General features: G+C 34.9%; 1 long non-coding RNA gene across 1 annotated transcript; it reads left to right on the top strand.

The window, feature by feature from the left end:
- Positions 1-2,487: 2,487 nt before the first annotated feature.
- LOC122411039 (uncharacterized) lies at positions 2,488-3,967 on the top strand. Its single transcript, XR_006261063.1, has 3 exons — positions 2,488-2,818; positions 3,016-3,167; positions 3,306-3,967. It is a non-coding gene; the product is annotated as an uncharacterized lncRNA (long non-coding RNA).
- Positions 3,968-27,443: the final 23,476 nt, after the last annotated feature.

The following is a 27,443-nucleotide window of genomic DNA, read 5'->3' as shown; positions in this document are numbered from 1 at the left end:
ATAATAATTTACGGTGAGCTTGGTTAATTTACATGCAAACAAGGAAAATTAATATTTCGAACGTTTTCGAAAATTTGGTGTCTGTATCTGTTGAGATGAAAATCCGTAATTATACATGAAAAACCAATAGATACACAAAAACCAAAAGATGGACATGAATTACCATCTATAGGGTCACTGAGAATAGCGGCAAACATAATATTGGGTAAGTATTTTTTTAAATTCACAATTCCAAAACTACCGGTGAGTGTGAAAAATACTTTATCAATAATTCAAGTGTGTTTACGAGACAGAGACTGGGAAGAACACAGTGATAAGGCTGTATAGTCAATGTACAACAAAAATGATCTCTGCATTATGTATTTCACAACGATAATGAGATTTTGGATAATGAGATTTTGGATCAAATTTCAAACATTGGACACACAAAACAAAATATCCATGTTTCAAATTGCCAAGCAATTGAAAATTCCTGAATGGATCGTCAATCTGAGGCACGATAAGGCTCATGGACATGAATTACCATCTATAGGGTCACTGAGAATATCAGCAAACATAATATTGGGTAAGTATTTTTTTAAATTCACAATTCCAAAACTATCGATGAGTGTGGAATATACTTCATCGATAATTCAGGTATGTTTATTAGACAGAGAATGGAAAGAAACTATTGATGAGACTGTATTGCTAATGTATTACGAAAGTGATCTTTGCCTTATGTATTCCACAACAATAATATGATTTTTGAATCAAATTTATTTATTGTGAAATCGAGTAGAAGTACATAAAACAACATAGAAAAGAATCATCTTATATTTCAGTGATTATCACTATGAAGTTTCAATAATATTTGATCGGACATTTGATTGTCCTTTGATTGAGCTTTATTTACAGTTGAACCGAAAAAATAAAATGATTGCATTTGACTATTAGGAAATGATTTTATATGCGAAATATTTTATCACAATTTCAAAACTATCAGTGAGTGTGGAATATACTTCATCGATAATTCAGGTGTGTTTATAAGACAGAGAATGGAAAGAAACCATTGATGAGACTGTATTGCTAATATATTACGAAAGTGATCTTTGCCTTATGTATTCCACAACAATAATGTGATTTTTGAATCAAATTTATTTATTGTGAAATCGAGTAGAAGTACATATATCGGAAACAACATAGAAAAGAATCATCTTATATTTCAGTGATTATCACTATGAAGTTTCAATAATATTTGATCGGACATTTGATTGTCCTTTGATTGAGCTTTATTTACAGTTGAACCGAAAAAATAAAATGATTGCATTTGACTATAGGAAACGAAATATTTTATTAATTATTGATTCTAATACATATGGGTTAAAATCAGGTTCAAAGAAGCATTTTTTTATTTACAGCTTTGGAATTGTTAGATTTTTGTTTCGTCATATTGAAAAAAAACAAAATTTCTTTGTCACGTTGTGTTTCGTTTTTAGTTAGTTACTTTTCTAACAAAAAAGTTGATTTTTTCTGGAACCGAAAATTGCAGGTTGTGCTCGGGCTTATAACATAACGAGGCTCCAGTTCAAGACTCGGGAGGAACTCCAACTCATGCCACAGATTCAGAAATCTCATTGCTTTGGAGGATGAGAATGAGGCGAGCGACTCGAAACAGGGGATTTCCCCGGGACCGGATGTTGAGCTATACCCTTCGATTCTCCCGAATTTTCGTATCGAGCTGGTTAAACAAGGAAAGGTTGAAAAAATTGATAAAATACAATATTTGAAATTGTCTAATACTCATGATGGTTGTTTGCAACGTCAAATTCACGATTGTCTGTAACATTTTGACTTTTGTTGGTGTTAACGGAATCGACTAACCGAGCGTACGAAATTTTCTAACCAATTGATATAAATAAAACTGGTGTTTCAACACTGGACACTATTTCCCCGTTCTTTTTTACTTGCTTTTTTCTGTCTCGTAATGCACTCTTTTCCCACAGGCTCTCATTGGCAGCGACCACAATCCAGCTATCGTGAAAGAAAAAATTGTTAAGGAAAACGAAAGAATACCAACCGATAACGACGATAATCTTCATCGGGCGTATGAATTCTTTTCTGAATATTACAAATCACCAAATTTTGGGCCAATGCTGTGAGTTGAAACATTTGTTTTATTCTGTGGCGAACGACGAATTTTCGAAGTTGTTAGGATAGAAGGATGACTCGATTTTGAAAAGAGTGATTTCGAAGTTAATAGGATCGAAAGATGACTTGATTTTGAAAAGAGTCATAATAAAATAAATTTTGTCACGTTTTTGAAGAATAAAGTTGGAAAACTAATATTCGAGCTCACTTTAGATGGAATTGACTAAGCGATATGAGCACGGAAGTCAACGCAGTAAATTAAGCTTCAAACTGAGATTAATAGCCATTATTCATCACAAAACTGTGTGCTGTTATTTTGTGGTGAAAAATAATTTTATTTAATTACAGATTGGTTATATGATACTACTCTTCTCGTATTGCATTCTCATCCGCATGGCCGATTGTCCATCATGGGCTGAAATTTATGAGATTGCATACATATGCACACTCGGTTGTGAAAAAGTACGAGAAATCGCGACATTCGAACCCGCCAAATTATCGCACAAGTTCAGCGTCTGGGCGTGGAAAATGGGGAATCCTTGCGACGCAGCGGCAATAATATTATTCCAAATCGGTCTCATATTACGGTTGTGATCGGGTACTTTCGACATTGCACGTGGCATGTATTGCATCGATTGTACTTATTGGTATCTTCGAATCCTCAATATTCTCGGTGTCAACAAATATTTGGGTGAGAATTTATCTATTCTCTTATCATAAGTAACTTGAGATATAATTTTATTCATTTGTCAGGATATTTTAGTCAAAAGTGATTGAAAATATACATTTCGAATCATTCAAAGTAGCAATTCAGCTCGTGAATTAGCAATAAGCTTTTTTTCTCGATGATTAATCAAAAACATAATTATTCTTTCCGCATTTTCTTAGATCCTCTGGTTACGATGATGGGAAAAATGGTGAAAAATAGGATATGCTTCGCGGTCCTGTTGCTGGTCGTGCTGATAAGTCTGGCGTAGCAAGGCAAGCTATTCGGTTTTCAGTTTCCGAAAAACGAACCGAAGTGGTAAATTGTGAGAGATGTAAGTAGAATTTGCTTAAATACTTTTGTTGTCGAAAGTGCTTCAAATGTTTTGAACGTTTCAATTGTATTTGTAAAAATTCACTATCAAAAGGACAACACGTAAAGGCAAATGAACTAAGATTTTTTTAATTTCTAGTTGGTCGAGTTTCGAATTCGTAAGTTAGAATTGAACCAGCCGCTACTAGCGCATCTGGGTGTTATCCATCGTTTCATGGCGACGTACATGCCGAACGATGGTCTTGGGAGTTTGGACATCGAGATCCAGCATACATTAAAGAGCATTATTCACGGAGTATTTTACGACAGATCAACCACTGTTCCAATTTCGCATTCCACACTCTGTTGATTTGTTTCCTTTACATCCGTTTATAGTCTCATTTTTGCTGCGAGTCCCAGTCAAGTTTTGTATAATTTTAAAGTGAGTTCAATTATGTTCTTTATTATTACAGATTACAGAACGGAAAATAAGTTTGATCAAAAAATTTGATGATAATTTTTAAAAGTTACCGACGGCCGATAATTCACTGATGTTCAGTAAAGGTAGTGGGATTTGGCTGGGATTCCCCCAGCCAAATTCTTTCACTGTCATATACGTTCTATTTATTGATTATCAATTATTTCCGTTAAAATTTCTGAATGCCAGCATCGCTCAACAATCGCAAATGTTCCGAATTTTCAACATTTATCCAACTGTCATTTTCTCGGATAGATAGATTATTTTCTCGCGTAGATCATTCTCACAGAATAAGACTTCTTAATAATTATATACGAAAATTGAGAAAAAAGACAACACGGAATTAGGAGATTAAGAAAATTATGAAAACGAAAGATTTATAACTTTATATCAATTTATTATTTATTTTGAAATTAAAAAAAAAAAACACCGGGACATCATGATAGGAGATTAAGAAAATTATGAAAACGAAAGATTTATAACTTTATATCAATTTATTATTTATTTTGAAATTAAAAAAAAAAAAACACCGGGACATCATGATGAGCCTAAAACAGATAAAAATGAAAAACAATGAGAATACTGTGCGAATGATTTTTTTTTTTGAAAATAAAATGTTAATTGTCTACATATGTGTTCAATTATGTAAATTTTCCTTACCTCGTCCCCGGCCGCCACGACCACGTCGCTGATGACCGCGGTACCTTTCGGCCATTATCGTCCCCACCCGCTCGTTGAGCTGGGCGACAAAGTTTATTTTCATTTGCTGGCGGACCCGCCAGCCCGCTCTCGTGCCTCGATCTAAAATTGACAAATAAATTGTTTTAAGGATTTTCGACGGGAAACAGAAGTAATTTTGAGAAAAATCTGCCTTCATATCCTGGCATAAACTGCCCAATGAATATAATAAAAACTATCTAACGCATAGAAAACCAAGATTTTATATTTCAGGTTCCGCATAGCCACATGATGGGTCAGTTACACCAAATCTAATATATAGAAAACTTGAAGTTCCCCTGCTTGGTGTACAATTAAACACAATGCTAACATAGCAAGTACTGTGTTGTATTGTATCAAATGTGCCCTGTAAAAATGGATAAGCACCTTGGTTTCTCATTTTGGGTACAGCGTACACCTTGTAGAGGGTCTTCGCAGTTAAAAATTCATACCGAATAGTGTATCGCAGTGCCTGAAATGGAGAACCAAAGTTTGCTATTTGAGGTTCATCATGGAAATAGCATGAGAGAGTTTACGCCAAGTTTACAAATGGAAGTTTCTCCACTTAGTTCAAATACAAAGGAAATGCAACACAAAATGAACTGGAAGTGGTGAGTACTATGTTCCATTGCGTTGGGTGTATCCTATTTTAACAGAGGCTGCTTCCCAACAAAATAGAGAGCCAGACTGAACCGCAGTCTTGATTGTAAATAAGTAGGCAACCAGGTCTGGTTTTGTTTTTATTCGAAAGCACGGTTTATCATGACAACGCTGGGACTAATACCTTGGGTGCATTCTAATCAATCGAAGCACACTTGGCACAGTGCAATACAGTGCTCACTTCTTACATCGGTATTGTGTTGCACTGTGCTTTACTGTGTACTAAAATCGAAGAACTTTTTTATAAGGAAAAGGAATAAGGAATTAGATTTTTATTTTCAACTTTCTTTTCACTTACGTTTTTTTTTCTCCTCAAGCTGCTCGCCTTCTCGCTGCTCCCCAGGATGTTGCAGGGGTTGCTCCTCAGCTGGCTGCTGTGGTGGCGGAGCTCCAGCAGGCTGCTGTGGTGGTGGAACTCCAGCAGGCTGCTGTGGTGGCGGAGCTCCAGCTCCAGAATGTGCCTCGCCCTTGCCGCTCGGTTCGTTATCCACTACCATATCATGGACCATTTTGCTCGTTCCAACAATCTAGAAAAGAATAACAATTATTATTCGTTGTGAAAATCATATATATATAATATATGCTACTCAATTCGGATATAATATATGCTACTCAATTCGGATTATTATCAACAAAGGCTACTTACGTCTTAAGTGGTCCAGTGATTACGAGAAAGTGAAACCGCGGAAGTACTTCTTTTAAGATTGGGGTATGAATAAAAAACCAGATGGCGTTGTACAATTTTCACTTCACCGGAAGTGGTACGTGGTACACATTCTCGTTAGACCGTTAAAGATCAATAAATAAAGCTTTATAGTTTTAAAATAAACGAAATGTTTACATTGATTTCCCATTATTTTTATCATTTATATAAAGAAGTGTTTAACAGAAACGATGACGATCTTGTTTATAATTCTGATACAGTTCCGCAAAGAAGCTTAGTGCGTCAGCAGCGATTCTGATACGTGCCGTAGCAGAAGGTTTCTATGTTTTCTTCTTTTTACTATAGTGGTATAGTGTTTGAATTTTTTTCATTTTCATTGTTTATTGGGAATTAAGATTTTTCATGGAGGCGTGGCTGAGATGATATAACATCAAGAAGGATGTAAACAAATTTGTGCACATTTTTCAATATATATTGTTTTTGTAAATCACCTGGTACATTTTAAAAAATTATTCTACTCACGCTGGTACGCGCTAGAGGAAAATTCGAAAAAAAGAAAAATTCAAATTAGATTTCTCAGTTTTTCAGGTATACCAAAAAATCACGAAATGGCGTTCCGCATGATGAGCACTAATACTCCCGTTGAAAGACAACAGCACGGTCCTAGAGTTGCAAAAGGACGGTCATTTTCATGTCTGGTCAAATGACACTAAAATGACCGTCATTTGACGGTCTTGTGACGTCATTTTTTTTAAAGCGTTTTTTCAAAGTCAAAATGACCGTCTTTTTGTTTAACGTCAATTGACTGCGTCAAATGACGGAATTCGTCTACATAGTTGCAAAATGACCGTCATTTTTTGAATGGTTACGAATTGGTCACAAATTTTGCTAATTGTTTTGATTATAATTTTATTTGGGCATGTTTTTATTTCAGTCGCGCGTCACAACACAAGATTAACGTAATAATTAAATTTTATATTGTTTTTATAAATCACCTGGTACATTTTAAAAAATTATTCTACTCACGCTGGTACGCGCTAGAGGAACAGTAGAATTCGAAAAAAAGAAAAATTCAAATTAGATTTCTCAGTTTTTCAGGTATACCAAAAAATCACGAAATGGCATTCCGCATGATGAGCACTTATACTCCCGTTGAAAGACAACAGCACGGTCCTAGAGTTGCCAAAGGACGGTCATTTTCATGTCTGGTCAAATGACACTAAAATGACCGTCATTTGACGGTCTTGCGACGTCATTTTTTTTAAAGCGTTTTTTCAAAGTCAAAATGACCGTCTTTTTGTTTAACGTCAATTGACTGCGTCAAATGACGGAATTCGTCTACATAGTTGCAAAATGACCGTCATTTTTTGAATGGTTACGAATTGGTCACAAATTTTGCTAATTGTTTTGATTATAATTTTATTTGGGCATGTTTTTATTTCAGTCGCGCGTCACAACACAAGATTAACGTAATAATTAAATTTTATATTGTTTTTATAAATCACCTGGTACATTTTAAAAAATTATTCTACTCACGCTGGTACGCGCTAGAGGAACAGTAGAATTCGAAAAAAAGAAAAATTCAAATTAGATTTCTCAGTTTTTCAGGTATACCAAAAAATCACGAAATGGCATTCCGCATGATGAGCACTTATACTCCCGTTGAAAGACAACAGCACGGTCCTAGAGTTGCGAAAGGACGGTCATTTTCATGTCTGGTCAAATGACACTACAATGACCGTCATTTGACGGTCTTGCGACGTCATTTTTTTTAAAGCGTTTTTTCAAAGTCAAAATGACCGTCTTTTTGTTTAACGTCAATTGACTGCGTCAAATGACGGAATTCGTCTACATAGTTGCAAAATGACCGTCATTTTTTGAATGGTCACGAATTGGTCACAAATTTTGCTAACTGTTTTGATTATAATTTTATTTGGGCATGTTTTTATTTCAGTCGCGCGTCACAACACAAGATTAACGTAATAATTAAATTTTTATTATTCAATATCAAATTTGTTTGACATATTTTATACATGTTTTTCGTTTTTTTTTGTTAATTGTAATGATCTCACTCTCATAAAAGCCATCTCGACTAGTGCATATACATGTAAACAATTGTCAGTTTTTTTATATTATATTTCTGTATTCAATACATTTTCTTATTGAAAACTTACACACGCACATATTTTATGCCAATATAATAAAAAATTTAATTATATTCTCGTGTCAATTTTTCTATTATTTCTTTCATTTACTTTTTTAGTCTTTGTTTAAACAAACCGTTGTTACAAACTCGAAATTCTACGAGAAACAAACGGCGGCCATTTTAATGAATCGGTCACAAATCGGTCATTTTTTATGGCCGTTTTCTCCGACGCAGTTTAAACTCAGTTCAATTTTTTTAATATAGTTTCGAGGTAGGATGAACCGAGTTTAAACTCAGATTAACGTTGGAGAAAACGGGCATAAAAAGTTGGAATAGGGCGCCGAAGTTGAACTGTCTGGCTACCCAATTATAGTGCAGAGGGCGCTCAAACTCAATCGTAATTCACCGGTACCACAGCATAAAAAACGACAAAACATATTTTCTTCCAAATTTTATTATTCAATTATTTCAAAAAGCTTTTGAATAGCTGTCTTTATCACGAGTCAGTTGTTTCAAACCGATACTAGTTGTATATTTCGATAGGTAGCGACCTGTCGGCAGAAGTCTGAACTACAATATGAAGAGTCGCTCAATAGAAGTTTTATGCCATGGCTAATTTGTTTGTTATAACCGTTATATATAACACTCTTGATACAGTGTTAACAGTTCGTTGTAAACATTTTCCTTATTTCTGTGAATAATTCCTTATTTTCGTTAAAAATCAATCTTTTCCTCATTGGAACTTTTGAAACTCATCGATTCATACACAGAGATCAGTCAGAAGTGATAAGTGTTTTCGTTTTTATTAACTTCAGTTCGTCGTAAGGCTATGTATATCTGATGATGTGTACGGTTTTGGATGGATAATTCGTGAGTATTTATCATATTTCTCTCTTCTTTTTCTTAATCGAATGGTGTCCGAATACATAATTGGGTACGAAGTAATAATTTTTATGAATCAAGGGATTCATAGGAACATTTTCTTTGATATTCATGAAGTAGAAGAATAATACATGGACATTGTTCGTTTTTTCATAATGATACCATGATTAAGCACAGAGCATGTTAATTTTTATTTTTTATATCAAAGTTAATTTAGCATGGAAAAGTATGGAAAGTGTTCCGTTATATCAAAAAAATGTAATTAAAAAAAGGAATTTGCACGCACTGTTCAAGTTGACAGTAAAATTGATTTGTGAAAATATATTTATATGGGGTTTTTTTATAATATTCGAGGTTGTTTCGTTTATAGCGGAATATGTAGGAAATAACATTACTCATTCGCAGGTGATCTGACTTCATCTATACCTCGATGGTAACAAATCAGCGAAGGAAATATTTTGAATGTGTTCAAATCGTCCGTCAACACTCAATGTAATTTACTCCTTTCCAATCCAAAGGTAATAAAAATCCTCATATTATACTTTATTTTGAGAACTGATTTTATATTTCAAGAATGCTTCATTGTTGGTTGCCAGAGAGATGAAAATAATGAGTCTTGTATTGCTGCCTTTCAATTCGAGCAAGAGTGCATGATTTATCAACATAAATAGAGTCTACGGTCAGGTATATTTTCACTGCATTTCAGCCTCTGCTGTCAAAAAAGGTTGCATTTATAGAAGTAATCACTTATGATTTTCTTTTGCGGTTCTCAATAGACAATACTTTCGCTTTTTTCCAGAATGAACTGCGGTTCAGTTTCTCTAGTTGTGATATTTTTTTCATTGAGCATGATAAACACATAGTAAAGGAGGAAATAAAACGCAGCCACACTTTTATTTTAGATGAATATCAAAAAAAGTTCTATCGCTGTCTTTCGGTATCAGTATTTTAGATGAATATAAAAAAAAGTTCTATCGATGTTAGATGAATATAAAAAAAAGTTCTATCGATGTTTTTCAGTATCAGTTTTTTAGATGAATATTAAAAAAAGTTTTGTCGCTGTCTTTCAGTATCAGTAAAAGTTTTCACACCCACATTTTATTCATTGAGGGTGACTGAAAATTCATATGCTCAAAATACTATTGCAACAAATAAATATGAGTGAAATTTAATTTCAATAAATTTAAATAGAAGTCAAAACCTTACTTTTCTTTGATAATCGGAGAAAGATTCTGTTTTGACAAAATAGTGTTCGCTGCGACTCACAAACAATAACTGAAATTTTTACACACAGATTTGTTCGAATTCCTAGTTTCGCCATAGTTACATTAAAAAATCAACTTCGCGACAGTGTTACTCAAAATACATTCAAGTCAGAACAATACATGAGTTGTTAAACAAATCTGCTCAACCCTGGTGTGCCATATAATAAATAGGTCATATAATAGGAAAATATTCGGTAGATCATATGTTTATCAACAACATTCAGTATAGTTTTGTTGAGCCAAATTTGCATTTTGATCGGTCAACCAGTGAAACTTTTGGTATTCCGGAATATCTGTGTTTGTTAATTTGTCAAATTTGTCAAATTGAAGCCAGTCGACCAAGTTTTCTGAGAGCACTGAGGATTATCATGAACTTGACGGTGGAATTTCTTATTTTAAAGAATAGAATAAACACAGGACTGTTCTGAGATAGCCTGACAAAAAGTGATAATTTGCTTTTCAGAAGCTAATTTTCTATGTTAAGTTATATTTTTGTTACAACCGGTGCAATTGCTGTTCGGTGTGAGTTTGTTTAGCAACATTCCACTAACTTCTTCATATCTTGTGTTGTACTTTGCAAGTTTGTTCATTTACTTAATCATTGTTGGACTTTATTTCTTATCTTATTTTATTATGATATATACGTTTCTGTTCGGTTTTTTGTTACAACCGGTGTAATTGCTGTTCGGTGTAAGCTGATTTTTGCAATTTACACTAACTTCTTCATATCTTGTATTATACTTTGCAAGTTGTTCATTTACATGACGTTAATCATTATTGGACTTTATTCCTTATTTTTTATGATATATATGTTGTTTATTATACATATGTTATAAGATGAGGGTATAATTGAAAAAAATCAACTTTTTTCATTTTTTCATATCAACCAAAGATATAAAAAATAAAAAATGTGACATCTATTTTTATACAGATATTTTTCATTGATAACTGACCGTATAAATGAATTATTAACAAAACTTGTTTATCAAGAGACTCGGTAGAGTCTCGGGACAAGTACATTGACAGCCTTGTCGTCTGCTGGCCCGAAGCTCTCGCCGAGACTATACTTTCTCTGAATAAAACGATTCGCGGTGGTGGGGGTAAAATTGGCATGTGATTTTCTTTAATTGCGAAGCCTATGAGTTATGTACGACTTTGTAAATTGAACTTTCAGCTAATTGAGAAATTCTCTATCGAATGAGCCCAAAATCAGCATTATTGGTGGCGTAATTGCTGAGAAAAAACTTTGCACGGGCTCAAGATTATGCAAAAGTTACCAACACATTCAAAAATTTATGTGTCTGTATATTATAGTATAACACCATCAAAGGCACTTTGATGCTATCGAGTTTCTGATTGGTTGGATCTGACGACATCCATTTTTAGACGTTGTGATTGGTTGTTGAAATTAGTTGTTGATGATTGGAAATCTGACGTCAACTTCATAACGTAGCACACGACGCAGCACAGCTGGTAACAGCAGTCATAAATTCGATCGATATACATATATATATACAAACCGTGTGTCAGTTTTTGATCGCATGAACAGAGTTTCGACATTACGAAGTGCGTGCGGGATCAATAAAAAAATAATTTTCGTCATCTAAAGAAGTGCATATAACTATTTATTTTGTTAAAATTTATGATATATTAAACCGGTATCAAAGCGGCCGCGTAAATGTAGTCTGTGATGTGTGTGTGAAAAAGAATATAAAAAATGCGCGATGCATATGTCAACGAAACTTTTCAAGATTTCATTATTTCGTTCGATTGGAAATAAGTGTTGACTGAAATAATCCTTCAATTAAACCAGATTACAAAATATTGTCCAGTGCGAATATATCGTCACTGGCGTGGTTATATATCATGTGTAAATAGGTTATACATACGAATAAATAGAACAAAAACACGGAACTGTTAGAATGATATTAGAAACTTTACTTGAATAAATGTTTTCTAATTTATTTCTTGTGTCAACATTATATATATACATTCCCATATTTTGCTTGATATTCAGTTTGGCTCTGCCCTCTCCGATCCTTGTTTCCACCCCATCAGTTTGCAGCGGATCGATTCATATTATTAATTCGTTCCCTAATATGTGTCCTATGATTTTCTACTCCTTCTTCATGATGATTGTGGTAACATGATTCGAGAGGTTTCTAACCATAATCTTGAATTGCACATTTTGTAAATCAGATTTTCAAAAAATTTTCTGGTCTTGGTATACTGGGTAGTTATTCTTTTCCCATTAGGTCTGTCGAGTGATAAATTTGGAAACTAACTACAAATATGGAATTATTATAAAAAAAATTCATTCCGATAAGTCTACAGTTGCTCAGTTTTGGATGTGATCAAATATAATGCCTACCAACATCCCCAGAAACTTACAGAATTTCTGAATGCAATGTGCGCTATGTCATTTTAATGGGACATCATGACTTTTGACAATGCTGTAGATTCGGATCATTGAAATACAGCGAAAATCTGCAAACTATACAATTTATATACTGTGCCATTCATTTTACATTTTGACTCTAACCGTAACATATATATGAAGTAAAAAATTGATTATAAAAGTCTTCAGTTGCTCATTTATGGATAGATTTGAAATTGCTGTCTTCGAAGCTCATTGCGCAGATACATTGAACCGCAGCAGATACCTGCGAACTCTGAAATTTCTGTGGATAGATATATATGCTACGGATCACCCCTTATCTTTGATTATGGTAATATGTAATGGAACTTGGTTCAGCAAGTTTTAAGGTGTTTCTTTTCAAATAGTATTGAAAATGTATTACTGTGGTATGGAGCGAAAACCTTCAAACTTTCATATTTTTGTGGTGCAGCATGTGTGCCAATACGGCGGTATGGAGCGAATACCTGCAAACTTTCATATGTTTGTGTCGCAGCATGTGTGCCCATCATTTAAATTTTTTACTCCAACCGTAACATATAATCTCAAAAATTCATCCCAAAAGTCTTCAGCTTTACTAATTAACTTAATTTTCCTTTTTCTAAATTCTATGCTGAATTTCTGAATTTCTAAATTTATTTCTAAATTATCCTGAAATTAAATTGTTTACCTCCACAACCAATGCAGGTACCTTAAACGTCTTTGAATTCCGTTGCTCTGTTGAATTAAGTACGCTCAGTTTTTTTTGCTTCTTTGAGTTCTAACATAATAAATGTTTCCAGGTGCCTTTTTTCGGCAACTATCAAACTGTAGATAATTGGATCGCAGCGGCCACTTGCAAACTTTGGAAATATATTTCGTCGGGGGTACGTTTTGGAAGACACGAAAATGTCTAGATGCAGAATGCAAAAGCGACATTTAAAAATGGCCAATTCTGTTGGATTTGTTGAGTCTTGAATTTGATCTATCTTTCCTCTTTTCCTTTCTTTTTTCTAACGTTATAAGCTGAAAATCACATCTCGGGCCGCAACACGCATTGCTCCATGCTCTTGAGTTCCCAATGGACGAAACATATTAGAAGACAAGGAGAAAAATCACCAAAGTCCAAGAACAAACCTCTATCGAAATAGTTCCAATACAATTTTTACGAAAAATAGGTCTATTTTCGTGGAAACCAAAGTTACAAGCCGAAAAACATATCTCGGCCTCCAACCTGCTTTCCACCGTGCTCTTGGGTTCCTAATTGACAAAACATATTAGAGTACATGGAAAAAAATCCTCAAAGTCCAAGGACAGACCTGTGACGAAATATTTTCAGTACTATTTTGACGAAAAATAGGTCTTTTTTCGTGAAAACCAACGTTATAAGCTGAAAATCATAAATAATTCGTAGAAATTTAAACTAAAATCCTATAGTCAACTGAACATAAATAAGGAACTTTAGAGAAAAAATACGTGATATCAAACCATAAACTTCCCCTAGGAAAAAAAAGGTTGGGACAAGTACATTGATGGTCCCTCGTTTGCTAATAAATCCATCCATAAAAAAACTTTAAAAAAAATTTTCTTTAAAAATTGTCAAAAAAATTATTTTATAAAAAAAAATACAGTACAATTCGAAAAAAATTTCACAAATCTAGAAAAAACATTATGTTTAAAAAAAAAATATTCTGTATCTATTTTTTAAAGTTCAAAAAAATCAAATAACAAGTAAAATATAAAAAACCGAAAAATCGCGTTTGAAATCATTATGCAAACCGATGCCTCATCCTTCTTATTTGATTCGAACAGCTAAATCAATTGAAAAAAATTCCATCTAATTTACGTGCAGCATTAAAATTTATTATATCAATTCGAGGCCAAGTATTTTCTAATGAATTGAAAAAAGTTACCACTTGAATTACGTACAGCACTAAAATTTATGATATCAATCAGTGGACAAGTATTTTATTAGTAACTCCAAATTTTGACATTATTAAAATGTTCTAAGAAGCTTTTAAATCCAAAAAAAATTACATGAAAGCTAGTCATTCGTTACTCTATGGTGGCAAAGACTTATAAGAAAATCGATTTTTCTCAGACTTTCAGGATCCTTTGGTATTATTCACAAAATTCAACGTCGATTGGATCGATACAAATTATGTTTAAATATGTGTTAAAAGTACTTGTCCGGCCCATCACTATTCATTCAATAAAAAATCAATCATAAAAAAATGAAATTGTACGGCAGAATCTGGTTAAAAATTTGTTGAAATGCGATTCATTATTAGTTTAATGCTTTTAATAATAGTAGAGGTTAGTTCTTAGTCCGTATGGAATTCGTTCGCTGGAAGAATAAGTAGGAAGTAAAAATTGACATCATTGAATATAAACTGGAGAGTTATTTTGGAAGCTTGAACATATATATTATGTACAATTTGTTTCATTTATCGATGCAGAATAAAATCCCTTGTATATTGCAGAATAATTTGTTTCCGTTTTTTATTAAATTAGTGCAACTAAGTAAAAATTACGTGAAGATAATTCTCTCAATTCCCTCTGCATGAATACTTGTGACTTGTGAACCATCAGTTCTAGACAAGCCCTGATTTTTATTTGGATAAACAATTTAAACGGAAAGTGATGGGCCGGACAAGTACTTTTAACACATATTTAAACATAATTTGTATCGATCCAATCGACGTTGAATTTTGTGAATAATACCAAAGGATCCTGAAAGTCTGAGAAAAATCGATTTTCTTATAAGTCTTTGCCACCATAGAGTAACGAATGACTAGCTTTCATGTAATTTTTTTTGGATTTAAAAGCTTCTTAGAACATTTTAATAATGTCAAAATTTGGAGTTACTAATAAAATACTTGTCCACTGATTGATATCATAAATTTTAGTGCTGTACGTAATTCAAGTGGTAACTTTTTTCAATTCATTAGAAAATACTTGGCCTCGAATTGATATAATAAATTTTAATGCTGCACGTAAATTAGATGGAATTTTTTTCAATTGATTTAGCTGTTCGAATCAAATAAGAAGGATGAGGCATCGGTTTGCATAATGATTTCAAACGCGATTTTTCGGTTTTTTATATTTTACTTGTTATTTGATTTTTTTGAACTTTAAAAAATAGATACAGAATATTTTTTTTTTAAACATAATGTTTTTTCTAGATTTGTGAAATTTTTTTCGAATTGTACTGTATTTTTTTTTATAAAATAATTTTTTTGACAATTTTTAAAGAAAATTTTTTTTAAAGTTTTTTTATGGATGGATTTATTAGCAAACGAGGGACCATCAATGTACTTGTCCCAACCTTTTTTTTCCTAGGGTATTATTTCTATAATGGAAAAAAACTTTTTTCGTACATTGATTAAAATATATTTAATTTATTGTTATCGAAACTTTTTACCAAAAATCAACGAAAAAAACGTGATTGAATTGATTTTTCAAATTGAAACAATTAAGATAAATTGATCAACTGAACAAATAATCTTGTGATATGTTGTTTATTATACATATGTTATAAGATGAGGGTATAATAGAAAAAAATCAACTTTTTTCATTTTTTCATATCAACCAAAGATATAAAAAATAAAATATGTGACATCTATTTTTATACAGATATTTTTCATTGATAACTGTAAATGAATTATTAACAACACTTGTTTATTATTTCTATAATGGAAAAAACTTTTTTCGTACAGTGATTAAAATATATTTAATTTACTGTTATCGAAAGTTTTTACCAAAAACAACGAAAAAAACGTGATTGAATTAAATTTTCAAATTGAAACAATTAAGATAAATTGATCAACTGAACAAATAATCTTGTGAATAAAAAATCCGAACAAATTTTGAAAAAAAAAGCCACCAAAAGTTACGGATAGAGGCGAATATTGGTGGACTCGCAGCGGTGAATTACGACCGCATCTGTTCCGCTAGCAACAGGGCCTTCCCATGAACTGATGTATTTATCTGTATCTGTATTTTTTCAACTTCATTCAATGACTACGTTTACATGGCGCTTTTATTCCAATTTAGTAACAGCGGATGTAGTAAAATCCGATGTTAAAATGCGTGGAAACAGACATAACACATTGGTAGCACATGCCCTCAGTGGGAAATAGCCATTTAGGAAGAGAAGAAGAAGAAGAAGAAGAAGAAGAAGTACATAACACCCAACTAAACCGGTCTAGTTATTTCTATTTCTTGTAACCAACGGGTGTAGAATTAGTAAACCGGAATAAGATAGGAAAAAAGTGGTTCGATCTCTTGCCTCTCGCAGTTTGAATTCGGAACTCTACTGCGCTACCAGGTATTCTATAATGTAAATAGTTTGGTTGTCTCAGTTATTATTTATAGAATGTCTGGTAGCGCAGTCGATAGCGCTCTAGGCTCGAATTCTGGGATCGAGCCTCACTCAGACCAGTTTCGGTTTTCTTCGATTGGTTTAAATATTATTGCTGGCAATTTCGTTTTAGGTTAGAAAGTCAGAATTCTCCACAATTTTGCCTCATATACTTCGACGTTTGGACGAAAATTTTCGGGGTATATCCGAGAAAGATTACAATGGAAAAACTACGTGATTTACAATGTCACTTTCAGCGCATAAGTTGATGAGAACGAACGCGTTTGGTATTCAATTTCTCATAATTCCGCATTCCGTGCTGAATCGTCGGGGTTAATATTTTTCAAGATGTATCTGAACAAAAAATAACCGGAATTAAAAAAGCATAATTTTCTAAAATATAGTATATTACGACCCTAGACCCGAAAGTTGGATTTCCTGGCATCTAACATTTGGGCCGTGGGTTGTATACTATTTTTCTTGATCCCGTAGCCGAAAGTACGTTCAATAATTACTAGCAATCGTGAGGGGGAGAGGGGGGGGGGGCGCCCGCCCGACTTTTGCAGGACCGAGGCGAAGCCGAGGTTTTACTGGTCGGGGCGGGCATTAAAAACATAAACAAAAAGTAAAAAACACACACGACAATATCACACAATAATACAACAATATTATTAGAACAAATAAAAAATTCGCTGATAAATGTCTGATTTAAAGTCCCATGATAGTTAACAATTTCTATATGAATATTTCCCGCTATACTTGACAATTTATATGAATGTGTGCTGCTTTCCTATGAACCTGGAACCTGGAAATACAACATTATTCCGGACGACCATATTCATTTTATTAGTCCGGTCACATTATTTTCTGTTTTTGCATCTGGACGAACAAATGTATGTTATTCGTCCGGGTTCATGGCAGTATAGCGCATAACATGAATGATGAAAGCTACGCTATACGCGCCCGCTTGAAGCAAATAATGATGCTTGGCAACGAATAAACAAAATCATGGCAACGAATACAGGCTTCACCACCACCAGCCGCAAAAATATCGTCAGAGCGCACTGAAGTTAGCCGAGTCAGCCGGCCACGAAAAATGCTCTTCCCGGCCTGAAATGCGGCCGGAAAGTGCGTACTTTTGGCTAGGGGAGCAAGAAATAGTATATTACACACCTAGGGAGTGAAAATAGACTACTTCAAACCGCGGGCAGAATTGTCACCCGAGCGGAAGGCGAGGGTGAGAAGCACGCGGTTTGAGGTGGTCCAATTTCACTCCCGTGAAGTGTATACGATTTTTCTGTCTGACGCAGACGGAATGCGACCCGCGCAGCGGGCCGAAAAAATCATTTTTAGCACATGATAGCGGGAATACAACTTTGTTGGAAATGCAAATCTTCACAATAGTTCTCCATACACTTTATCGGTCAATATTGTTATACATAATTCAGAATGAAAAATCGGCGAAATGGAATAACAGCAGCATCACTTTTAATTTTATGTATAGCACATAGATCAATGACAATAAACTTGAAGGAAGTTCATCTCTCTACAATTTTGCTTCATGCCTTTATTGTCTACGATCGATATTTTTTGAAATGTTTCCATTCAAATAGCTGTATCTTTGGCAGCATTAGACGTATTTACATTTGTAAAAAAAAAACGAAAATGTGCGTCTTTTTATGGCCTTACAAAAAAATATTTTAGATTATATTGAGCATGACCGTTTCAGGGCAAAATATGCAAAAGCTTTTTTTCTTAAGAAAAAACACTTGTTATTTTTTTTTTAATTTCCTCAAATCGTGAATTCAAAAAACGAATTTTTGGTATTTTTTTTTATTTTATTTATATTTGATTAGCATGGCATATATCATTCGTATCGTAAAAATCTGGTAACGTATTATAAGTGCTCCACACTCTTCAAACGGAAAAAAAATAGCTCCCACTACACGATGTTTAAGAATCCCATTATATAAACCAAAAAAAAATTGTTTTCCCAAATTTGGGAAATTTTGAAAAATAACATAACGAGTGCCTTTTCTTGAGGAAAAAACGATTTTTGCATATTTTGCCCTGAAACGGACGTTCGACTTGATCAATAACATCTTAATTAATTTTTTTCGGGAATGTTACTGGCTGAAGTGACATGGATCACCTCGTATATAACACCAAGAAAATGACTCCGAGATAAGTTTACCGATTCCCCCGGCCATTTTCTATAAGTAGTGGTAGCGTATACGTCACGATTTCGGTTCAACAAAAGAAAGAATACAAGAACACTGTATTTTGCATTTTGTTGTACCTATCTCTGACAGCTTTAATTTTTTTCTTTGCAGATTTTCCCCACGTCTGGAGACATTCCTTGGAGACATTTTTTCCCCTTTCGTTACCTTCTCTCTTTCCTACCTCCTGTTTCTTTACCTTCTTTCAATAGCTGCTACGTGCGCTATATCAAAAGCTGCTTCGTGCGCTATATCAAAAGCTGCTTCGTGCGCTATATCAAAAGCTGCTTCGTGCGCTATATCGAAAGCTGCTATAAGCGCTATAGTTAAAGCTGCTACGTGCGCTACATTAACAGCAGCTACGTACGCTATATCAAAAGTTGCTTTGTGCGCTATATCAAAAGCTGTCACGTCCGCTATAACGAAAGTTTATACTGGCGATTGAAATTTATTACTATTGGCTGTTAATAATAGTATAGATTGTCTATTCCAATTATGAATATGAACAAATTAAAAATCGAGGATCGAACGATTATATCTAGAGGCGAGTGGCTCACTGGAGATCATATCGACACCTTTGGCCGGCTTTTAGCGGAACACTCTGCATTTGAATTTGTGATGCAAGAAACATGGAAGGTGCAGATACCCCATAATATTACTGAAGAGAGAGCTGATCGTAAATTTATTCAAATTTTGCATAGTTCAGAAGGAATCAACAATAAAGGGGGTCATTGGGTGTGCGCTTATTACGATACCCACAACATTTCCATATTTGATTCTATGAACCAAAAGAAGTTACATCCACATCACAAGTTATATCTCCAGCGTTTGTTTCCGAACTATTCGTTTGATCAGCGTCCCGTTAAATTTCCAGTCGTGACAAATCAACCCAATTCGGTTGACTGTGGAGTATTTGCTATTGCTTTCGCAACATCGCTTTTTTTTGGTGTGAAACCGGAAAAAATTGAGTACGATGTGAGAAATATGCGTCAACATTTGTTAGACATATTTGACACAGGAAGCCTGTGTCATTTTCCGCGCATAGTTAGGAAAGGCGATCCTGTCAAAATATGCACTTTGGAACAGTTGAGAAAACAGAGGCAAAACAGATTGGGAAAACGAAATCGGCGACAAATGTGTAAGCATTCTCAAGAAATTAACACAACTAAAGTTCATGATTGTGTCAACGGGAATGCAATGAACCAAGAGCCGACTATTATAGGCGTTATAAACCACATTCCTCGCAAACTTAATTCTGCACTAGTAGCGAAAAATTGTGAAGTTTCCAGTTTGCAGCCCGTGACTTCTCCTGAGACAATACCTTATGAGTCGATTAAAACGATCATAACTGATCCGGAAATTGTTAAAAACGGTGAAAACTTCGATAATATGAATGGTAAAACAGTTTTAGTCACCGTAGTAAAAAACCCTACTGTTCAACTCGTGATTAATCACTCTAGTGACAGGAATGAGCGTAAGGACTCAAGTTTAATAGATTCTGTAGTTGGAAATCATCAAGAACTTCCGAAATGTTCTACCAATAGCCCTTTACTCATAATAGACGAAAATAACTTGAGTGATCGTAGCGAAAAGTGTAGGAATCTAACTTCCATTGATAAACAACTCAATAATCATCAGCAAATATCAAAAGTCTTGCCTTCGGTTTGTTCCTCGTATATTATAAAAAAAAATATAACGGAACAATGTAAAAAGCGAAAGTTTTCAATGTTCAATAGTCCGGCGCTTCCGCACTCTCCAAAACGCCCAAAACTTATAGCTCAAAATTGCATTACATTTCGTGCAAATGACAAAAATCACCGGAATTTTCAACAGTTCATCGACATTAAAATTAAGTTACAGAAGGCAAAACAATTATCCCGGAAGTATTGCCGAATTCGCGAAACCAATGATACTATAAAATTGTCGAATACTAGGAGAGAGTACGTTAATCTATTAATGAAAAAATTACGTTCGCTTTCGTTGGATCAATGTCTTTTCGAAGCTGAGCGTATTATTAAATGGAATTTAAAACTTAGAGGTAAAAAGATTTTCGCCCTCAAGCAAGCGCTGCAAAAGCTAAAACGTAGAGCTGAAATTTGTTTAACGCTCCAATCAGCGGTATCGAACTGTGATATTAATAGTAGAATAGCTGCTCTATGTGGCTCGAATAGGAAGCATACAGCACGGTCTGAACCTTACTATGAAGAAACTGCTTACGTTCATCCCAGAAAAATCACCGAACCTATTGCTTTGGATATCAAATCTAAAGCAACGAATGTTTTTCCGTTAATTGTTACAAAAAAAACTCGCCGTGGTTTTCGAGCGTGGAATTGTTCTGAGCATTGCAGAGTTCCAGACGAGATTGTTTTGAACAAGTTTGAGAAGTTTCTGACTATCATGCGTGATATATCCGTACGTAGATTGAATACAGTCTTACCTAAAATCCGCAAATGTACAGTAAAACACACTGATAACATGTTGGGACATAGCCAAGCATGTTATATGCAGCCTTCCCTATGCGAATCGTTGTTGTTATCTTTAGAATTCTTATCACCGCATTTTCCACTAGTGAGGCTGGTGAAGCGATTATTTTATACCGTATCAGCATTGCTGCAAAAAGTGATGCAGATTGATATTGTATTGAATACGACGGATGTTGCAAGCTTGCAAAAATTTGCGGAAGAAGCAAAAGAAAATGCAACACATTTCCAACATACCGACGAAATACTTTTAGACGAAGATGCCATACTTCACAAGTATGCAGACGCATTCCGATCTTTTCAGAAAAAAGCTTTTAATCTTGCACATTTTCCTTGCCTTTCGTGTCAAAAGCTTTGTTGCTTGACCGATGTCAGGAAACTTGATAACTTACGCGTCGTTCCAGTTGGGAAGATTTGGGAAGATTTGAAGCTGTTCATTGCTAGTCATAAAGACTGTGATTCAGATTATATTTGTCAGTATTGTTTAACCAAGCTCCGAGCTGGTGTTATACCTCCCACATGCGTTCTTAATAATTTATACGTTCGACCTACACCTGCTCCACTTAAAGATTTGAATGAATTTGAAAAAATTTTGATACAGAGAGCAAAAGTATTTCAAACAGTAGTGAAGATGGGTACTGTACATAAAAAAAATATACCACACCGAAAAATGTTGGTTAAAGCTCAGGGGCGAGCTTTCCATTTGCCTTTACCGTTAGAAAGAACATTGGAAAAAATTTGTCCTCCGACCAAAGCAATTAATTCAGATCATGAACTATACATGTTAGTACGTGGCGTTCCAACTAAGAGTAAAAAAGTTTGGGAATCGATTGTGAACAAACAAAAAGTATTTCGCGCCCTTTTGACTCTGAAAGAACGCAATATCCTATACGGTGAAATAAATTTACCAGAGCGATATTCGGATTTGCTGGACACGGATTTACGTGAAACGGAATTCCAAATATCCCAAGAATGTGACAGTGATGAAGATGTTGATGACCCAGATATCAAGCTTGCTAGACGAGAAAAACAAAACGAACAAGGAGACGGTGTTCAAAAAGTAGGTGTAAACAAGCAAATCGATGGCCGCGCAGCGGCTTTGTTGACGCAAATGACACCATCTGATTGTTATTATGAACAGTACACTATTCAGAGAATGCACGCTCCGAAGGAGAATAAAACTGCCACAGAACTTTATCAGATGTTGAAGGTTCACGCTGAACCATTAGATAATCGATATAAGTTGTTGGATTTATTATGTTTTCCGTGCGAATATCCTGATGGTATTAATGGAGAATATCAAGAAAGGCCTGTCCATCTTTCATCATTTGAGTATGCTAAACTCCGAATTCTGTCACGAAATAATCAATTTCGGTTGAATCAACAATACCTATTTTTTCTTTTAAACGCTCAAACTATTCGACAATTATCGAGTGGTATATATCATAAGCTTAACGTTACCGATGGACGCGTGCGATATACTTCTGCTTCTTACTTGGATCAATTGAGAAAAGGGGAGCTGGAAGGAAATTTATCAACAATATTTTCTAAACTTGCGAATACCGAACAGTATTGGAAAAAACCGCGTAGTGATTTGAATTGCATGCTATTTTATTATGGACCTCCAACGTGGTTTTTTACATTGAGCCCGAGTGAATGGCAATGGGATAGACTTTCCGAATTTTTACGAGAAAGGAATCCCTCAGTTGGAAGCGGAAAATCAGTGAGCGAACTCATAGCTGCCGATCCCATATCAGCTGCAATATTCATTGATAATGAATTCAAAGCAATGGTAAAATTCCTCGAATCAGATGACCATCCCATCGGAAAAATTATACATTTTGTTATAAGGAGAGAATATCAGGGAAGAGGTATGGTACATTTCCATTTTCTTATATGGATAGAGGGTGCCCCTGTTCTCGGAAAAAACTCGAAAGAAGAAGTCTCTGAATTCATCAAAACGTATGTGACTTGCAGAATACCGAATCGTGATGTTTCACCTATGTTGTATCGTAGAGTTACTACCCATCAATATCATCATCACAATTCCTACTGTATGCGTAGCAAATCAGTAGGAGTAAAAGATAAGGGTAGTAGTCGTAAAGTTTGTCGATTTGCATTTCCGAAACCGGTCACTAACGAGTGGATTATCAGAGATGTTCAAACATCCATTGCTGGACGGCGAAAATTAAAGTCTAAATGCCAATTGTATGATAATCCTCGTAGTCTTGACGAAGTTAATATAAACAACTACAACCCTGCTGTTTTGACAGCCTGGGAGGGTAATATGGATATTTCATTTGTAGGAGAAAAATCGTCGGCGCTGGCTTGGTATCTTACCAAGTATTTGTCGAAATCAGAAAAAACGCATGTCGGGGAAACTTTTGAACAAATTAACAGTACGAAATCTGTAGCCAGTAAGCTATGGAATATTGGAATACGTGCATTGAACCATCGAGAATGTGGTGCACTCGAAGCAGCCGATAGATTATTGGGGTATCCGTTGTTCATGACGGATCCAGAAACTGTAATAAGGTGGGTTGATATCAATATTGTCAGAAGTAGGCGGGTGAAACCCCGCAAAGTAATAGAGACCATGGACGCAGAATCTACGGATATTTTCTACGAAGGTTTGATTGAAAATTATCCAAATAGACCAACTGAATTGAACGATGTATGTCTTTACGATTACGCAAAGTGGTATGACATTGTAAAAGCCATGCCTCAACGGAAAGACGTTGTATTTTATAAACTTAAACCAGGCTCGTATCTACGGAAACGCGAACGCGGATATTTGATTAATCATTATCATTATGATCCCATGACCAACCCTGAAAATTACTTTCACTCGTTGTTGTTATTATTCCAGCCATGGCGATGTGTGGCCGAGCTTAAAAACGGTGAAGAGACATATACTGCGTCGTATTTTTCAGTACATGCTAAATTGCCAATGGCCGCAGAATATCACGAGCGTTTAGCGGAAATTGCCAAAAACACGAAGGAAATGAAAGAATTGATACAGCAAAAAATTGATGAAATGGAAAAAGACCAAGAAAATCATCCCGTTTCTGATAATATTCCACGAGGATGTGATCCCATCGAAGCAGATGAAGCGATGAAAGATTTCGTCAATTTAGGCGCAAATGAAGCTCATAAAGATCTCAATATTACAGAAATGATTGCAGAATTGAACGAAGACCAGAAACGTGTGTTTGATTTGGTTACCAGCACGATGGATTCTGATGAAATATTACGTTTGTACGTGAGCGGAGAGGGCGGAACGGGCAAAAGTTTCTTAATAAAAACCATAACCTGTTGGCTCAAGCAAATAAAAGGTAAGGATTCGGCTGTTACCGCTCCCACTGGGATTGCTGCTTTTAACATAGATGGATTAACTTTACATAGGTTGTTCCAATTGCCCGTTGAACATAATAAAACACCAAAATATAAGGAGCTGTCCGATGCAGCTTTAGAGGTCATTAGAGTTAATTTGAAGAACGTTGATCTTATAATTATTGACGAAATATCCATGGTCTCAAATATCACTTTAATGTACATTCATCTGAGACTAACAGAAATTTTTAACACCACTGATGTTGAAGATGGTTGGTTTGGTAAAAAACATATCATAGTTTTTGGCGATCTTTTACAATTACCACCTGTTCGAGAAGAGCCAGTGTTCATGAAACTTTCGAAAGAGAAGGTTGAAAAATTGATTGGTTCATTGTGCAGCACAAATTTGTGGGGTAATTTATTCAAATATGACGAACTATCAATCAACATGCGTCAAAAAAATGATTCATCTTATCGAGAAATGCTCTCAAAAATACGCTTGGGTTATATAGATACCGAAAGTATACAAATGTTGGAGTCTAGAAAAATTGAATTGCTATCTTCAAATATTCCTGATAGAATTAGAGAATTGTGCGATTATATAAGTACATTAGCAACCGATGTAGTTTGCTTGATGCCCACAAATCGAATGTGTGATGTGTTAAATGAGGCAATGTTAGATCGGATTCCGTCAACAGAAATTAACTTAATAGCTGAAGATTTAATCGATAAACCATCAGTCAAGACTAGGGTGACAAAGATTTTACAACGGTGGGAAGATGACATAAGTCAAACTGCAGGGCTCGCTAGGGTGATCCCCGTAAAAATCGGTGCCAAAGTTATGCTTCGGCGGAATATCGATGTAACAGTAGGTCTCGTAAATGGAACAATCGGCGAGGTACTTTCAGTTTCCGAGTCATTGAATAAGAATTTAATTGAGAAAGTCACAATTAAACTCGCAAATGGTGCGCAATACGATATAGAGCGTGTGAGCGTTAAATTCGAAGTGATTGACGGTGTATACGTAATTAGGAAACAATTTCCTTTGTGTGTTAGTTATGCCATTTCATTCCACAAAAGTCAAGGATTGAGTTTAAAATGTGTTGTCATGGATTGTGGGAACACGATATTCAGCTGTGGCCAAATTTATGTAGGTTTGTCGCGAGTTACGTCTCTTAATGGCTTGCATTTAATAAACTTCGACCCATATTCGGTTCATGCTAATCGTTTATGTATTGATGAGTACAATAGGTTGAGGAATTTGTATCGACCCGATCTTGGCGACCTAAAGGTTCCAGATACTCGGGGACCTAAAACACGTGATGTTATTTGGGCCGTGCCTAAAGGAATGACCGATGTGCAAATACAAGACAGCGAAACATGTCATCGGCAGGAAAATTCTTCCATTACCGGATTTTTGAACTCTGATGGCATATCTTGTTATGCTAATACTGTCATTCAATGTATTTTCAGCTGTGACCCCATTGTGAAATCGGTTCAGAAAGCGAACGATTGTCGACCTCTGTCGATTGCATTAGAGATTAATAAAACAAAGAATAACCCCCCATTCGCTTTAAATGAAGTGCGAAAGTTTATTGGTGACAAATTCGTTCAACCCATTCAACAAGATGCATCAGATTTCTTTGATGCTCTATGTCAAGTCGTGCCATCGGTCAAAAACTTTGTTCAATGTAAACTTTTGAAAAAAGTTGTTTGCAAATCCTGCGGGTATACGAAAACTTTAACGGAGGAATTTAGAAATTTTTTAACCATAGATGTGTTTATTAACACGAAAACAACATTAACGCTCCAGGAAGTAATTGATCGAAATTTAGCAGAATGGAAATCAGCTGATATTCCTTGCGACAATTGTTCTGCAATGACAAGGAGTGTACGATACTCTTTGAGCTCAGTGTCAAAGATATTGGTAATTGTATTAGCGTTACCGGTAGTTAATGAAAAAACGGGTAAAATAACAAAAAAACAGTGCAAAATCAAGGCTGTCCCTAGCTCTAAGATAAAACTATGCGGACATACATTTAAAGTTATGAGCGCGATACTTCATCATGGTGAACATGTCACCACAGGCCACTATACCTGCATGATCAGACATGGCCGTTCATCTTGGATAAACGTTGATGATGCAATAATTAAAAAGAGAACATGGCCTGTTAATGCCAAAGATTCTTATATATTTTTTTTGATGAGAGAGTAAATTAAACAAATCGTTCGGAAAATAATTGCTAGTACGTTTTATATATTTTCTTTTTACTAACGTACAAATATAAGGCCTATACTTCCATTGTACAACGCATAACCACATTCAACTGCGCAGGTTCTCCTTTTTACATTTTCAGTTCACTAGAACACTTATCAGTTGAAGTGTTTGGTACAGGGATAAGGAAGAAAGTCACTGACCAATTTAGCCTTGAATTGCAGAGCCACGTTTCTCATTGGACGATAAATTGTGCTTAAAGTTCACCAACTCACTCATTTGATGAAATACAACTCCAGATGTGGTAGCTAGGTAAATACGATTTTTAAAAACTGCTGATACTCTAGCCAGCATCAAGATTCATCTTTAGTTTTCATTGTTTTTTGTAGCATGTCAACTCAAATCTTATTGGTGACACTAGTCGTTACTCGTATCAACGTGCAGAGAGATGGTCCTACTACGGTAGAATAAGCAACGAGTT

This window comes from Venturia canescens, chromosome 5 (genome assembly GCF_019457755.1).
Source record: "Venturia canescens isolate UGA chromosome 5, ASM1945775v1, whole genome shotgun sequence".
NCBI lineage: Eukaryota > Metazoa > Arthropoda > Insecta > Hymenoptera > Ichneumonidae > Venturia > Venturia canescens.
This window is presented reverse-complemented; position numbering and strand designations above follow the sequence as displayed.